The following is an 18,863-nucleotide window of genomic DNA, read 5'->3' as shown; positions in this document are numbered from 1 at the left end:
TTTCAGCTTTGCGGGGAAAGTAGATGCAGCAAAGATTGAGGAGTGAGGTTTTGCATATGAGAAAGAGGTGGGGGAGGAGCAAATGCACTGAGATTCCAGCACTGAATTAAAAAAAGAATGAGGACACAGAAGGGTAGGCTGAAAATGAGCCAAGAAGTAAAAATATGCTGGGGCTTTTAAATAGGGTGTAGCCAGAGCTGGTTAAATCCTCCTCTGCACTCTGACTGGCCTTCCCCTCACCCCGCCCAGACCCATTCTAAATTCTTTAATGGCACAGGTCCCTCCCCCCACCTCCCCCGCGGAGAAATGATATAGGAGCCGGAAGGAAGTGACACATTTTCCTGCTTGAATGGAGCGGGCCCCTGATGCAGCCTCGCAGCCACCGTCAGCAGTCTTATCTCGCCCCGGCCATCCATCGTGGGCGCCTGGCTCCCCAAACAATGCTTTCCTCCCGGTGAATGAACCCTGGGTGATGACCAAAAAACCCAGGCGAGCTCCGTGCTTAGAGGTTCAGGACAACCATGCACGGCTCACGTTCCTTTCCAGGGCACCATCCCATGAAGAATCAAGTGCAGAGGGGAGCACTTGGTGTTTTTGAAAACGGGTCTGAGCCCCTCGGGCGGTAAAGGAGGAGAATCTTAAGGTTGGTTTCCTTGAGGACCGAATTTCAGTACCACTTCCCTCATCTCATAGCTGTGTGACCTTGGGCAAGTTGTGCGGCCTCTCTGAACCTCTGTTTCTTCCTCTATAAATGGGGTAGGGGTGGGGGTGATAATAATAACTGCCTTGAAGGTTCCAGTGGGTATTTAATAAGGTAGCAGGTGGGAAGGACTTGGAGTGTTGTAAGTATGTTAAGATGCTCATTTCCCTGCCCTGCCCATCTTAGGCACGCCCCTCACCGGTCTAACCCACACTTCTATTTGCTTACCCTTTAATGGCACTTTTTATCAGTGCCTTACCAGCTTAGCACTGAATTTTATTCAGTTATATTGTAGTTTAATCATGGAGGCCTCATTCACTCAGTCACACCAAAAACATAAATCAGCATTCCAAGCGAACATCTTATTAGCAGCTGCCAAATGAGTAACTAAATGCAGTACTAACTGAACAATAAAACTACATAAAAATAGAGAGTGAAGTTAAAAGCATCACAGGCAAAAATAACTCCTAGACTTCCCTGTTCCCATGCTGTTTTTGTCCTGCCCGGTGTGTATCTCCACTCTGTAGGATTTTTCTTATTATGTTATAATCGCCTAGTTCCATAATTGTCTTTCATGAGTCTATAAGCTCCTTGAAGGCAGGGACAATGCTTCTTTGATCTTTGTATTTCTAGAACTCAGCTTAACAAACTGTATCGTGGGTACATAATAACTGTTTAATCAGTTGCTTTGAACAAGCCATTGAACTAGTAGATCTTTGCCTGGTTTGTTCACCGATGTAGCCTCTGCCCATGGAATAGTACCTGGCACATAGCAGGCACTCCCGAACGTGTGTTGAGTGATTGCCTTGGGACCTTCCTGATGGCACTTTCTTCATCTAGATGAGGCTGGTTCAAGGCCGGTGGGCGGCGAGGGGGGTGTCAGTGGACTAAATCAGCAGTTCTCAAATCCTGTTTTCCAATGGCCCACCGCATAATTCCCCTGGGATTGTAAAAGATACAGATGCCTGGACCCCCCTCCTGAATGATTCAGTAGTCTGAGCTAGGATCTATACATTTGTAGCTTAAAAAAAAAAAAAAAGGAAATCTCCAGATGATTCTGGTCAAAGCATAGGCCTCATTATATTAGACATTTCTAACAGTTGTCATGTAGTATGATTTGGCACATCATTTTGACGGTTTCAAAAGATCATCAGAGGAGTTTACTGGGCTGATATAAGGAGAATATATTTGCCTCAGGCAAACTAGTAATCACGCACCCTTAAACCAATATACGTTTTTAAATCATGTGTTTAGAGGAGTTAGAGAGGAACACATTAAAAAAATATTTTTTGATGTTTATTTTTGAGAGAGAGCGCGAACACACACACACACATGCACACACGCACACACGCAAGAGTGAGTGGGGGAGGGGCAGAAAACAAGGAAGGCACAGAATCCACAGCAGGCTCCAGGTTCTGAGCTGTCAGCACAGAACCCGATGCGGGGCTTGGCCCCATAAACCATGAGATCATGACCTGAGCCGAAGTCGGAAGCTTAACCCACTGAGCCATCCAGGCACCCCAGAACACATTTTTTAAAGAAATAGATATTGCATACGTCTTTCTGTTTGAAATAAGAGATTTAGGACGTATTTTTTTTTTGTTTTTTGTTTTTTGTTTTTTTCTGATTTTCTGAACCAGACAACTTCTTAGGAGGCAAAGAGCATAGCTTCAAACTTAAATTAAGATACTTGCTTCAGGTAAACAACGCAATGTTATCCATTATTCAGACAACCATCAGCTAGCTGTTTTAGGGTTCAGACAGGACCTGACTAAAGTTGCTGCTGGAACTTTGCATGCACCACAAAAAAATCCTGAAGTTACCAGGGGTACAAAGATCAGAAAGGGTTTTGTATTTCTTTTCTTTTTAATTTTTTAAATGTTTTTATATTTTTGAGAGACAGAGACAGAGACAGAGCACAAGCAGGGGAGTGGCAGAGACAGAGGGAGACACAGAATCCAAAGCAGGCTCCAGGCTCTGAGTTGTCAGCACAGAGCCTGACACGGGGCTCAAACTCATGAGCTATAAGTTCCCATCCTGAGCCAAAGTTGGACACTTAACCTACTCAGCCACCCAGGTGCCCCAGTTTTGTATTTCTTCAAGGGGACACTCTCTATGGTGGTGGCCCATTTATATTTCACCGATTAGGTATTCTCACCTGGCTGGGGTTGGGGTTGTTCAACTTTACTCCAGTGATGGTTGACTGCACCTTTCAAATTGGTGCTGACTGACTGGCCCAGTAGTCCTCTTCACATTTGAGACATGCTAATCAATTGACAAAGATCACTTCTATACCCCCATAAATATTTTTTCTCTCTCTCCCAAATCAAAGATTGTCCTCATCTGTTATATAATGGTACAAATTGGGGATGAGGAAGCTGGGGTGAAGGAGGGAAGCAGTTCTATGTTAACTGGATCAAGTTCCCTCCCACTCAGTGGTAAGGGCATCCACTAAGAAGCCACATAACAGGGGGAAGAGTCCAAGGGAGACCCTCTAGAGATTAACATCTCTTAGCAGCCAAGTAAGGATGGATCAATGAAGGTACGGCAGTCACCTGTTGAACTACACCAGTGTGTCTATAGTTATTTTTTGTTTTCCTTTTCTATTTTGATGAAAAATTTTGTAGTTTTTACACTGTCACTGAAAAACACACAAAAGCCTGTGCCATTTCCCAACGTATAGGCCATTCATTCAACTTTTGACAGTCCTATCATGTTTCTGACACAGAAACATGTTCAACTCCTCTGGGATGGTAAGCGTGTCACATGCCTGTCTTTCTGTTCTCCTGTGCTTTGTTTATATATCACTATGTAGCTTCTGGTGCCAATACAGCCAGACAAGATCCATGATATTGTTGTACAGCCCCCCAGGATGCTCGGTGTGGTGACAGAGGAAGGCATATCCCTCAACACCACTGCCCACAGAGGTACCAGGGAGAGGTCTTCTGATGAGTCACTGGCAAATCAAGTGCATGCCGTTGAGCTGCACAAGAAAGTTCAGGATTTAACAGGGAAATTCCAAACTGCAAGTGTTGGGCTGACTAAAAACATTGAAAGAGACAACGCACAAATACCATAGCACTTTCCAGGAATTTTTAGGAGCTGGGGTGACAAGCTGGAAGTCATAGACATTTTAGATTCGGCCACAGAGTTGATTTTTCTGGAAGGACCAAGAGCTCACACTGCAAGACATCCAAGCCCTTCCTTCTTTGAGATCCACAGACTGTGAGGCACATCTCCAAGCACGACCTGGAGGAAGTGGCTTCTTGGGTAACCAGTAGGACTTGCATTGAGCGCATTGAGCATGGAATCACTCAAGGAGTGCACGGGGGTGGTATGCAATGGCATGCATTTCATGACTGTACTCTCAGACTTCCTGCAGAGGGATGAAGAAAACTGGGGATGACTCTTGCATGTGAAACAAAAGTAGCCACCATGTCATCTACAAGGTTTGGAGTTACCCTTTCTTCAAAAACCTGTCCTCTGTGAGCAGCTGGAGGCAACAGTTGCATTCTCAACAGCAACTTTTAAGTGACTGGAAACTCTTTGTAAAGAAATGGAAATAGATCACGTTCTATTGCATCATACTCCAGTTCCCTCAACTATACTATGGTCATCCTAATGTATCCAATTGTATTATTGTGACCTCGCATCTGTAACGTAGTAATACTGAGGATGAAAAGCAGCACTCTTTACAGCAGTGATATTTTTTCAAACCATTTGTTACTAGTTGTGGGACAGAACAGGTGGTATTCACCCCATTTCATCAAGGTGTCAGGTCTAATAAAAATACAATATTTGATTGTGAGTGATACTTTTTTTTTAACCAGGAGCGCTGAATCATGGGAAATAATCTTTTTTTTTTTAATGTTTTTATTTATTTCTAGGAGAGAGAGAGACAGCATGAGCAGGGGAGGGTCAGAGAGAGAGGGAGTCACAGACTGAAAAAGGCTCCAGGCTCTGAGCTGGCAGTCAGCACAGAGCCCGACGCGGGGCCGGGGCCCGAACCCACGAACCGCGAGATCATGACCTAAGCTAAAGTCGGAAGTTTAACCCACTAAGCCACTCAGGCGCCCCCATGGGAAATAATCTTAAAGGGCCCAGATTCTACCGACATAAGGATATTTACTATTTACCATGAAGCATCTCATATGACCTCCCTTTCACCAATAAATCAATGGTTCTTAATATTTTGAGCCACGGACCCCTTTAAAAACTGATGAAGGGACCGCTGGGTGGCTCAGTCAGTTGAGAATCCAACTTCAGTCCAGGTCAAGATCCCGTGCTTTGTGGGTTTTGAGCCCCGTGTCGGGCTCTGTGCTGATGGCTCAGAGCCTGGAGCCTGTCTTCGGATTCTGTGTGTGTGTCTCTCTCTGCCCTTCCCACCCGCCACAGCCCTTCCCCCCCGCCACACCCCCCCCCACCCTGTCTCTCTGTCTCTTAAAAATAAAAATCTGGTGAAAACTATGGACCCTCTACTTAGAGCAGTGCACATTCACATATATATATAGAACACTTTTCATGCTGTATCATGGGGTTCTTTCATACCAGGTTAGAACTCCCCTGCTATAGATATAGGAGAGATGGGAAAAGAAAGTTCTGGAGTGGATCTTCTTTCCAAAATTCTTTGAGGCCCATCTCCATGGTGACTGTTTCAGATTCCAAGTTCTAGGCCATACCTTTATAAGGTGAAACTTGAGATCCAGTTATTTTTGCCATTATTTTTAACTTCTCTTCTCACAGTAGTTCTCTGCCTTGGCCATACGTTGGAATCATATGTGGAATTTTTAAAAATCCCAATGTGTGCCCAAAGCCATACCCCAGACCAATCAAATCATAATTTCTGGAGGGTAGGAACAAGGCACCAACAGTATTTAAGGCTCCCAGATAATTTGAATGTTCAACCGAAGTTGAGAAATATTGTTTTTCTGCCTCTCCATACTAAGGAGAATGATTCTGCCAATCTGGGTGTTCAAGCCGCTTGCAACCCCCTATATCTTCTGTGTCTTTCTGTGACACTTCGAGCGTCTTTTCTGTGTGGGGTATAACAGTTTCCTCTTTAAGCTAATAATTGCCTTTCACCTCGTTATCTAGACTGTCACTAAGAAATCTATTGTTCAGCTACCACTTAAGAAAGATTTCATTTGACTCAGAGGTTATGAAGGGGAGAACAAGAAGCAGAAGAAAACAAAAAGCTACCCCGGATTATGAAACTCCATCCAATCTCATGGGTGTGCTTTACTGAAAGAACAGAAGACAAAGAGGAGGTGGTGGCCAAAAAAAAATTCTTCAAGCCGATTTTGAAGAGGTAGATGACTCACTTAAGTCTGCATGAGTGAAGAAGTCCAGAGACAAGGCAGAGACATCTCAAAGGTGCTGCTCCTTTCGTCGAAAGAGGTGAAGAGTAAGGTGAAGGCTGAGTAGGTGGGATTGAGTAGGCAAAAAAAAAGTTCCTACAAAGCCATAATTTTAGAGCTAGAAAAGACCACTGAGACACTCAAGTGCTATGTCTTTCATTTTATAGAGGAGAAAGCAACCCAGGTTGGTGATGTCTCTCCCTGAAGTCCCAGCTGGTAGTGGTGGGCCCAGGTCTCCTGAGTGCTCTGACCTCTCACATCCCCCATGGTGGGGCTCATTAATACGGTGACCCCACACTTTATCATTGAAACCTAGACACTTTTGAGAGTAAAAGGGGGCAACAGGCAAACCTAGATTTTTTTTTTTTTAATCTCTAAAACTCATTTGTGGGGCACCTGGGTGGTCCAGTTGGTTGAGCATCTGACTCTTGATTTCGGCTCGGGTCATGATCTTACAGTTTGTGGGTTTGAGCCCCGTGTTGGGCTCTGTGTTGACAGCATGGAGCCTGACAGCTTGGGGTTCTCTCTCCCTCGTTCTCTGCCCCTCCCGCCCCTATCCCCCACCTCCGTTCATGCTCATTGTCTCTCTCTCTTGCTTGCTCTCTCAAAAATAAACATTTAAAAAAGAAAGAAAAGTTTGCTGGCTCTAAATCCTGTTCTTTTATATCTTTCTGTCCTTTCCTGTGGATTCTAGCATTCCATTGGGTAACACGTAGATGCTCGAGAGAACACTCCTGCGGAGGTAATAAGGTCTCAGACGTGTCACCTCACTCTCCACCTCTTTCCTCGTGGAGTTTCTCTGTGTGAAACTTGCCCTCTGTAGGGGCGCCTCCGAGTTGACTTCTCTCCCGGAGATACAGCATTGTCCCCAGGTGAGCACTATTTCTCCTTCCCCCGGTAGTTCTTCTTGAGAAGGCAATGTTTTGATTTCTGTGACTTTTTGCTTGTTAAAAGGCAGATGGGCCTTCTTTCCAGGTCAGACCCTGTTTGGTTTAATATCTGTCACATATTGGTCAGTGGTGACAATGGCATTTCTAGTGAGTTTTCTGTAGGTGCTGCTTTTATATTAGCCTGTTAAGAATTTACTTTTGGGACCTTCCAAGAACCGAGTACGTTTCTTTATGTGACAGAAATGCTCTTTCCAAACGGCTGATTACATATGTCTCCTACACCATCTGTTTTCTTTTTTCTTTCTCTAAAAGTGTCCAAGGTAGTCACCAGACTCTGAGATAGTTGGTAAACTCCTTTGTAATCTCTCTGGACTGATATAAAGTGAAGTCCTGTAATAAAACTTGACATTGGCTTTTAGGACTCCATTGTCTAATCAACACTGCGACCAATCAGGAGCAGGACTCAGTCATGTTTATACAATCCCTATAAAATACATATATTTCAGCTATCAATATTCCAGTGTCCACTCAGCTGATGTAGCCTCATGTTCAGATTTCTTAACATAGCAGCTGATTAATTCAATTATCTTTATTATTATTATTATTATTTTAACTTGAGAGAGAAGGATACAGCAGGGGAAAGGAGCAGAGAGAGAGAGAGGGAGAAAGAATCTTAAGCAGGCTCCATGCTCAGCGTGGACTTGGACTGGATCTGGGCTCGATCCCACCACCCTGGGATTGTGACCTGAGCTGAAATCAGGAGTCAGACGCTCAACTGACTGAGTCACCAAGGTGCCCACAATGATCTTAATTCTTAGTGGCTTGCCTACTGTTGGGACCCCTCAGTTTGCTGTCAGTGTAGACTTTTGCTTCTGAAAGTAGCTTAATCTCATTTATTCCTGGATGTATCAGAATTTTAGCTGAGGAACTGTCTCCCAACTTTCATGGAACTGTCACTACCTGATCATGTTGTCTTTATTTTTATTAGCCTCCTTCTTCAAACACAAGCTGTATTTTCCCTTGGATGATTTGCTTGGGACCATAAAGCCTCCAGTGATTAGAGAGGCTCATTTGTGGAGGTGGGTACCTGTGTTGGAAAGAAGTCTTCTTAGATTGGAAAAGACTCTGGCAGGGAACATAGGCAGGACACTCAAGAGCATTCTCATGTGACCTTCCAAAGAATCACACATTTTTTCCTTCTGCAACTTGATGCGGACGGCAAACTTGGCTGAGGTGGAGGAGGCTGAATCGTGGAGGTGGGTGCTTCAAATAGCATTTGCAGAGTGGCGTCTTATCTCATTTCCCTTGCTGAAAGCAATTTTGAAGTTTAACTTCTTTTGTAGCTTTATTGCCTTCCAAATTAAGAAGTTATTAAATTTAAATTTTTATTGCAAAGCTACCAACATACCATGTCAGAGAGGTTTTTGCAGGTCTATTAAGTATGAGCTGGATTTGATTCATTAAGCTTTCAATTTTCTCCAAAGCTGTCTTCAAGTGTTTGTGGAAGCATACATAACCTTTCTCAGGGGTAGGAGTCTGTCCAAGGATGAGTGGTACAGTCATAGAAGGCCACATTTGGGGGCTTCGTAGATGGATTTCTATGTTTTACCCCCAAGGAATTTTTACTCAGCCAGTTGTAGTTTGATTGTTTTTCAAATGTGTGTGTTTGAGGACATATATTCTCTAAGTGCTCTGGGTCAAGGTACTTGACCAAGATAAACAGTAATTTGGTGGAAAAATGGAAGGAAGGAGCACTATATCGAGGGGATTGAGAATCAGAAACTAGTTCCAAGCTCCCAGACTCTCCACTAACTGGCTGGGTGACCTCAAGGAAGCTACCGGCATTTAATAACGAATGCCTTATTCCCTTAAAACCCCAGTGTCCTCATTTATCTCCTAAAGGTCTTTGAGAAAACGTACATGACAAATAAAGCTAATGTACTGTCCAAATGCAGAAATCTATTATTAATCTCATTGTCGTGAACAATAACATATGAGACATGAAACCTGATTTATGGTAAAAACTGAAATGAGCAGATCTTTGGCTCACTCAAAACTTTGGGAGGCGAACACAGGAAGACCTGCATACACTCTTCCGCATATGCTCAGCGGTTTCCAGTGGTCCAGGCAGACTCAATTTGAAGCCCAGGCCTCGAATTCAGTAGTGCTACTGTAAAGGCAAGACATTGCGAGGTGCATGTCAACATCAAAGGCGATTTTCTGAGTGGCTGAGTGACAAACTCTTTCTTGTTCTGAGGGGCCTAGAAACAACATGGACTGGACTTGGATATGGTGGGACAGGATCCAATAATCAATATGAGAGGACCCCTAGGTTCTTGAATATACTCAGACCCAATCATTTATCTGAATAGTTCGTACAAAACTGATGAACAGAAGGTCTGGTGGAAGCGCATCAAAGGGTTTGATATTTCAGGTTGAATGTTCCATGGCTTAGAATGTGTGTAAAGAAGGAAAGGTGTGTAATAAGGACTCATGGAAATACTGTTTCATCACTGTTGTCAGTGAGTCCGGAGGAATAATGAAGGACAGAGCGGGATGTCCAGCCGGGAGGCTTGGAAGAACTATTAGCACTGAAGGGTTTCTCATGCCTTCCCCCAGAATGCCTTGAGCTAGGTAGAAGCAGGAAGTGGGTAATGACAAGATACAAAGTTCTAATATAATGGACTTCCAAAATAAGTTTAAAGCACAGAAACAATGGCTTAAGCCTGAAAGTGTATTAGCAAACATTGGGGCAGAGTTGTGTGCTGTCTTCTGGGAAGAAATACAGGAGCGATCCTGATAGTGAGGTGAGAAATGAATATGGGACAGCTTCTAGCATGTTCATACCGATCTTTATAGCAACTCAAAAACAGCCTTTATTTGTAAGCATAGATTTCTTTTGGTGTTGGTTGGTTGGTCATCCGTCATGACTACACTCATTCTAACATCACTGTTTTGCCATCTCAACAACAAAAAAAGAGATTTGCATATGTGGAAGTCACTGAATCTGTGGCGATGATGTGATAATAAATGTCTGATCAACAGCTTTCTAGCGGGGGAAGGGCTATAGTGAAGTGGGCTAATTTCTAGCATTTGCTGATTTCTAGGGTATAAATATTTCCATCATGACCAATTTCTACCCCACAGGTACAGTATAAATAACCTCCAAAGCATAGGAAATAATAAAATGATAGAATGCTTAGGAAGTGATGAGTGTTTTATTATCTTTATTTATAATATGAATAATTTGATCATCAGTTTATAATTTTTCATTTTTCATAATGTCTGGTTTTTAACAACTAGCTCGCAAAATTCCTAAAAATTAAGCAACTAAATTGAGAGACAGTGTGAGAGGCTCCAGCACACCACTGGCTATGAGTGAAAGAACATCAGAGCATCTTTAGGGAAAGACGAAAAGAGAAAGGAATAGCAGTGAAATTTTTTTTATGAAAAAATATGGAGAAATGTGGGTTTAGGTCCTTCTGCATTCAAGTTAATACTTAATCATAGAATGATTATGCTCAAATAATGCTGGTTGTGGCTCAATGTTTTTTGTCTCATAAGCTTTGGGAGTGTTTCATGTTAGATTTCATTTGCTGCTATCCACAAGGTACATTTAAACATTTCAGGGGCGGCTGGGTGGCTCAGTTGGTTAAGCATCTGACTTCAGCTGAGGTCATGATCTCACGGTTTGTGGGTTTGAGCCCCGCATTGGGCTCTGTGATGACAGCTCAGAGCCTGTTCCAGATTCTGTGTCTCCCTCTCTCTCTGCCCCTCCCCTGCTTATGCTCTGTCTCTCTCTGTCTCAAAAATAAATAAACATTAAAAATTTTTTTAAAAAATAAACATTGCATAATAAAGAACCCTTTTATGCCTAGTGTTCCCCAACTTTTTTTACTGTAGAGTTCTTTTTTCCCCACAGAGTACTTAATGTTTCATGGAAAATAGATGGTAAAAACACTGCCCTGTGGGTATACTTAACAATAACAAATCTCTCAACATTTGTTATTGATGACTTCAATCGGACACTTGATAGCATGTCAGTCCAATGGGTGGATATACTAAATCAGTGATTCTCAAATTTGACTACATATCAGATTCACCTGGAAGCTTGTTTGCCTGTTTTATTTAAAATGTAAAATATGACCCCCTCTTGAAAAAAAATTTAAAACATGATGTTTTATTTATTTATTTTTAAGTAAGCTCCATGGCCAACATGCATGCGTGTGTGTGTGTGTGTGTGTGTGTTGAATGGTTTCATGTTTTTCATTTTATTTTTTCCTCCAAATTTTTATTTAAATTATAGTTAGTTAGAATTTAGTGATTCATCACTTACATACAACACCCAGTGCTCAGCACAACAGGTGCTCTCTTTAATATCCGTCAACAATTTAGCTCATCCTCTGCCCACATCCCCTCCATCAACCCTCAGTTTTTTCTCTATAGTTAAGAGCTTCTTATGTTTTGCTTCCCTCTCTTTTTTTCCTTCCCCTATGTTCATCGGTTTTGTTTCTTAAATTCCACATATGACTGAAATCATACAGTATTTGTATTTCTCTGACTGACTTACTTCACTTAGCATTAAACACTCTAGCTCCACCACATCGTTGCAAATGACAAGATTTCATTCTTTTTGATAGCTGAGTAATGTTCCATCTTGTGTGTGTGTGTGTGTGTGTGTGTGTGTGTGTGTGTGTGTTTACCACATCTTTATCCATTCATCAGTCGATAGACATTTGGCCTCTTTCCATAATTTGAACTCATGACCCTGAGATCCAGAGTTGCATGTTTTACTGAGTTGGCCATGTGTTCCTAAAACATGATGTTTTATACATATATATAGTGAAATGATTACTAGTCAAGATAATTAACATATCCATCTCCTCACATAGTTACTGCTTAGCGTGTGTGTATGCGATGAGAACACCTGAAATCTGTTTTTAGCAAATTTCCAGTATATAATACACTATTATTAACCACAGTCATTGTGCTGTAGGTAGATATCTAGAACTTATTCATCCTACATAATTACTACAACTTTGTACCCTTTGACCAACATCTTCCCAGTTCCACCTCCCCCCGCCCCCAACCCCTGGCAACCACCATTCTACCCCATGCTTCTGTGAGTTTGACTTTAGCCTTACATATAAGTGAAGTCATGCAGTACTGTCTTTCTGTGTCAGGCTTATTTCACTTAGCATAGTGTCCTCTAGTTTCATCCATGTTGCTGCAAATGGCTAGATCTCCTTTTTAAAGGCTAAATAACACTCCACATGTATACATACATGTATACACATATTTTCCTCATTCTTTCTTCCACTGACAGATACTTAGGTTGTTTCTATCTTGGATATTGTGAATAATACTGTAATAAACATGGGAATACAGGTAACTGTTTGAGGTGTTAATTTCACTTCCTTTGGATATATATCCAGAAATGGGATTGCTGGATCCTGTGGTTGGGAAGCTTCTTAAAGGACATACTAAATCAGAATCTTTGGAGTTGGAGCCTAAAATCTTCCCTGTCAGACATGTGAGCTACCTGTAACATCTTTTTTTGTTGTAGTCTACTTTTTCTTACCAATTTGCTAATGTGTAATGTATACATTTTGAACCTGTAATATGACTGATAATCAATAGTGAACTCAGGGCACTTTAGAGATAAGAACTTATCAATGCCTTACATCAATACATTGATTACATGTAAGTGAAATTATCTTTTAAAAAACATTTTGTGGGGCACTTGGGTGGCTCAGGCAGTTGAGCATCTGACTCTTGATTTTGGCTCAGGTCGTGATCCCACAGTTGTGAGATCAAGCCCCACATCAGCAGCATGGAGCCTGCTTGGGATTCTTCCCTCCTCTCTATCTCTCTCTGCCTACCTTCCACTCACTCTCTCTTTCTCTCAAAATAAATAAATAAACTTTTAAAAAACCCATTTTGCCACCAAATTTTAAGGTAAAAAGTCTCTAGGGCAATTCTCTAGAAAGAATTACAACTACATGGCTTTTTAGAGTTTCTGTACACATCTTTCATAATTTCTATGAGTGATCCATCCAATTACAATAAATAAAATTTCAATTATGAAGGAAATAATAGTAGAGAATAAGATAAGACCTTATATTTGTTTATTCAAATATTTATCAAATTCCTACTATGTTTGAGAGATTATTGTCAAATCCAATGGACTCTTGACTACATTAATGGAAACATGGTTTTCAGATGAGAGCAGGTAACAGTTTTACTCAGATGTATAATTTTTGAGCCTGAATTGTTGTATTTAGTCCTTGGCATGATTATATGAGATATTTGGAACAACTAGACTGACTATATGCAGAGGATATTGAGTGAGATCATGTATTGATACATAGATCAAAGCAGGGTCAAGGAAGGAAGCTAAGGTGATTATTGTAGAGAAGAGAAAATTTGGGAGACATAGTTATATTCTAATATTCAGATGAACCTTCATATTTATATTAAAGATGTCCGAGATGGGAAAACCTGGGTCTGTAGAATAAAGTTGCCATGAAGTGCTTTGCTATGCAATATAGGAATGAATTATTTAGTGGTTATACCTGTCAAAAATCAGAATAGATCTTAGTTCTTGACTAATTGGAAGTTTTTAAACAAAGGCTGAATGAATGCCGGAGGGCCTGTTGAATAGGGAATTCATCCATCATGAGGACAGAGATAGTTCATCCTTAAAGTTCCTTCCAGTCTTGGGCTTCTCTGTTTCTGTTATTTGGGCATAAAACACATACTAGTGTCATAACTAAACTCAAATGCCACCTAAAACATCCATAGCATGGAAGTAGACTTATACTTCAAACAAATAGGCCATTTGTATAATAGTTTGTCTACAATGCAGAGCATTTATGATCATCTAATAAGCAATACTGAAAATAGGTTTCAGAGATAGTGTTTAATTTCTCAGAGTTTGCACTTCATATCGAGGAGATATTCAGCTTATACATCTATTGACTGCATCTCTGACGAAAGCATAAAACATCTTTGGTTGCAATTTACAAACTCAAGGTTAACGGCATGAATTTACTCATGAAGATCTTTTCTTCATCTTTAAATATGCACACTACTAAAAGACTAAAAGAAAATATTTCTCTGTTTTATGGTTAAACCATGGATTAAATCACATCTGTGAACACAGCTTTCATGGACTACAAAATTTTCTTAAATGTGGAAGACCTATAACACAGATTTTATCATCAGGCTCTACTACCTAAAGTATTAGAGTGGACTTTTTTTTTTAATTTTTTTTAATGTTTATTTATTTCTAGGAGAGAGAGAGAGAGAGAGACAGCGTGAGCAGGGGAGGGTCAGAGAGAGAGGGAGTCACAGACTGAAACAGGCTCCAGGCTCTGAGCTGGCAGTCAGCACAGAGCCCGACGCGGGGCTCAAACCCACGAACCGCGAGATCATGCCCTAAGTGAAAGTCGGACGCTCAACCGACTAAGCCACCCAGGCGCCCCTAGAGTGGACTTTTAAAGGACTTCTTAAGTTAAGTTTATTCTTTCTCTTAATGTATACAGATTATAGACAATTAGAAGAAACACAAATGTCAAAGAAGAAAAAACTGCCAGTTCTCCACTGCCCAGAGACATGCTGGTGAACACCTTGGTACATTTCCTTCCTGTCTTTTTCAGCTCTATGTATTTTGTGCATGTTTGTTGTACAAATGTGATCATATTGTATCTGTATTTTGTATTTTGTATCCTGTTCCTAAAGCATAAGCAACTTCCTCTGTTTTTACTAACATTTGACTACATAATAATCCTGGTGGATTCATTTTTAAACACCTGCTAGTGTAGGATATTTTCGTGATTTGATAGTGCATACTATACCTTGAACATTGTGGTGTGAATTGTCAATATAGTCTAGATTATGCAGGATTTTGGAAAACTTCCTTTGTAGATAACTAAGAAAGTATGTAAAAGGCTGACATCTGCTTATAATTTTCTCTATAAAGCCTTTGAGCATATTCCATGTTAGAAAGCATGGCTGTAATGAGTTTGTCAAAATTTTAAATTGTACCGCTTTCTAATCAGGGACCCCCCCGCCTTTTACCCTTGAGTTCATGGTCTTTCCTAAGTATCTCTAATACCTTTTTTTTTTAAAGACAGAGAGAAAGGGGGAGGGGCAGAGAGAGAGGGAGAAAGAATCCCTGAGAGAGGGAGAAAGGAACCCACAAACTGTGAGACCATGACCTGACCCGAAATCAAGAGTCGGATGCTTAACCCACTGAGCCACCCGGGTGCCCCTAGAGAGAGAGAATCTTAAGCAAGCTCCACGCTCAGCTGCAGGACTCTGGGATCGTGACCAGAGCCAAAATCAAGAACCAACTGAGCCACCCAGGCATCCCTAGACACCCCTAATTCTAACTGCCTCGAGGAGAGAAGCATCTGAACTTCTCATTTAGTGTGGAGGAGGGTTTGTATTCATCTTAACTCTAAGGAAACACACAACTTTCAAGTGATCCTTCCCTCATTCCATAAAATTATTTTAAAAGCCAGCTTGCAAAACCCCATTAGCTGCATTCTGTTGGTGAGATTGTGGGTGCCCTTAGTACCTCTCAGCTTAGATTTGAAACAAAACACGTTCAGGACTTACAGATTCTCTGGGACCTCACCAGGAAAGCCTAGAGTTTTCCTTTTCTAGGCTGAACTCAGTTCTGCAGGGAACTATTATTTTATGCATCTTACACATGGTCAGGTGTTGAAGTTCTGGCTAGAGGCTTACATGAAAAAATGTTTACATGAATGTGTGTGGATCGTGTGGATGAGGGAATGATGTCCTATGGGATTCTCTTGGATGATATGTATTCAGGGACAAAGGACCAGTTGGGAGTAGTTGGGATGAATCTATCTATAAGCAACTAACATCTTTAACCAACCATGCCTAACAGCTATAGATCAGAATGAGCGAGGTAATGTGTAAAATGCCCTTTTTTTCCAGGGTCAGGAAGGGTGAGTGAAAACATTCACCATATGGTAAGCTTTAAGGAGGCGACATCTCAGTGGTTTTCTTCCCAAGCTAGGGAGATGTATTCATTCATCCATTAATCCAATAAATTATGTGACTGGTGATACAGAGATGAATAAGACATACTTCCCACCACAAAGAACTCCGTTTAGTAACCGACATGTATTTAGATAATTTTAACGTGACTTAGTAAGAGAGAAGTACGTTAGATTTTATGAACATATTTCAAAAGGACACCCAACCCAGCGTAAGGTAGGTAGGGAATGAGGGAAAATATCAGAGAAGGCTTTCTGAAGGCAGGTACATCTGAATTGGTTTTAAAGAATCAGGAAGAGTTTTACTGGCTGAAGAAGGAAAGAAGGATGGCCATGTGGGACTGTAGAGGCAGGGGTGTGATAAATGGATTGTGACATCCCAGGGAAAAACTGGCATCATCCTAGATATGGAGAAGACATGGAATCAAGACTCATGTTCTGGTAGTGCTTGTTTGAAATGCTTATTAGACATCTGTAGACATGTCAGGCAGGCAGGTAGAAGTGCATGTGTGCAGTTTCAGGGTGAGGACAGAGCTGGAGATCTAGATTTGGCAGTGACTGATATATACATGGTATTTACATCTATAAATAATGAAGTTGCCTGGGACAGAGAAGTATATGCAGGGCAGAGGCCAGGGAGACATAACGTCCTAACATTTAAAGGGTGGTCTGGGAGGAGGAGCTAGCAAAAGGTGTGTAGACCTGAAAGGGGTGTAGAGACTAGAGGTAGACCAATCACATAACATGCAAAAAAGGGTCTCAAAAAAGCATGGGGTGGTTAGTGGTTTCAAATGCTGTTGGGAAGTAGAGAAAGAGAAAACCAAAGAAGTGACCGTTGGATTTGGTCACCTGGAAGGTCATTAGTGAACTTGACACGTTTTCATGAAATGGTAGGGACAGAGCCCTAGTACAGAAGGTGGAAGGTAGAATAAAGGTAAGGGAGGAGAAATGAACAACAGCAACCCTGTTCTTTGGGTAGGTATATGGGCCTCTCTTCCCAAGAGCGATTCAGAAGAAAGGGAGGCAGGTTGGGTGGGGCCTGCTGAAATTACTGCTTAGGGTCACTGAACCTTGATGATTAGACCCATCTCAGCTTGTCCCACAGGCATGTAGAATCCTCAAGGCTCCATACAATGTTCTTGGAACAGTACCCAGCACATAGTGCTACATGAACTTCTTATAATTATCTCAGTTTCTAGGCAAGCCTTACTGGCTCCTCAGAAGAACGGATCATTTATGCAGACCAAATCATTTTTCAGGAAGTGAATATACAAATCTTACACATGGCAAAAACTGAAGACAATGGCTTGTGTACAGGGGTTTCAATCCTCTCGTTTAATGGTCTAGTCCCTCTCTGTGTGTGTCTCTCTCAGTTCTGAGTGAGGCTCACTGGAAAGCCTAGGATTGAATTATTAAACAAGGGCAGAGAAAGCAAAAAGGAAAATAAATAGTAAAGTCAGACACAGAGAATTACATTTATAAAATCAACCAAAATAGAGGTATGTACAGCACAGTGCATTAAAGTTTTGTACCTGTTTGTACAAGTAGTTGAAAGATGGCAAATACAGGGTGGATTTTTAGTTTTGGTTTGTTCGTTGGTTAAGTGAGAAACACTAATGTAGCAACAGAGGAATAATAATACAGTAGTGCTGCTTTTTTGAGTGGAGATATTTTGAAACTTGTTTTACAATCGGACTGTTATGGAAATCAAGAATAAGGTAGAGCAGGGTGCCAGGGTGGCTCAGTGGGTTAGGCGTCCGACTTCAGCTCAGGTGATGATCTCACGGTTCGTGGGTTCGAGCCCCGCGTAGGGCTCTGTGCTGACAGCTCGGAGCCTGTCTTCAGATTCTGTGTCTCCCTCTCTCTCTGACCCTCCCCTGCTCACGCTGTCTCTATCTCTCTCTCAGACATTTAAAAAAAAAAAATTTTTTTTAATTTAACAAGAATTAGGTAGAGAGTGGAGATAATGGAGAGAAGGTGTAAATAACTGTAAACTTCCCCTTAGTCTCTCAACGCCTGATCACTCCTTTCAGCCTTAAGGTCAAATTCTGGGGGCGCCTGGGTGGCTTAGTCGGTTAAGCGTCCGACTTTCGCTTAGGTCATGATCTCGCGGTTCGTGGGTTCGAGCCCCGCGTCAGGCTCTGTGCTGACTGCCAGCTCAGAGCCTGGAGCCTGCTTCAGTCTGTGACTCCCTCTCTCTCTGGCCCTCCCCTGCTCACGCTGTTTCTCTCTCTCTCTCCTAGAAATAAAATAAAAATATATTTATTAAAAAAAAAAGGTCAAATTCTGGATGTTTTTACAGGTATTTCTCACGTGCAAAATGTAGATATCTGTCTCCTAGGAGTATTGCGGGCATTAAGTGAGGTATGCACAGTGTCCAGTTTATAGTGAGTGCATCATTAATGCACCTTGCAATGACGTACATACACATCTCCTCTTGGTTGATGACTAGTGTTTCCTGGTTGTTTTCCTCATACCTCTTAACTCTATTGAAGATGCTTTCAGTACAAATCTAATAATAACAGCAGTAAACATTTATCATGGACTCTAAGTCATTTAATCTTAGAAACAATCCTACGAGGTACGATTGTTACCCCCATCTCATGCACGGCCTCAGCATTCCGCAGCCTGGCTTCAGATTCCGGCTCTTTCCCCAACCACCGCTTCCACTTTTTCAGCGGGACAGACCTGGGCCGCTTTTTCGGCCATGTTCTGCTACCAGCAAACTCAGTTTTCCGTTCAGAAAACACAGAACTGCTTTCAGTCGCCAAGCACTCTCGCCTCCGTTCCCGGGGACCATCAGAAGGTAATTTATTTCACCCAGATGGAACCAGCCCAGCTGCGTCCTTCTCAGACCCGCGAACTGTTCCCTTGGCAGATCCTC

Source organism: Crocuta crocuta, unplaced genomic scaffold (genome assembly GCF_008692635.1).
Source record: "Crocuta crocuta isolate KB4526 unplaced genomic scaffold, BGI_CrCroc_1.0 scaffold395, whole genome shotgun sequence".
NCBI lineage: Eukaryota > Metazoa > Chordata > Mammalia > Carnivora > Hyaenidae > Crocuta > Crocuta crocuta.
The sequence above is the reverse complement of the archived record's forward strand: the minus strand, read 5'-3'. Positions refer to the sequence as shown.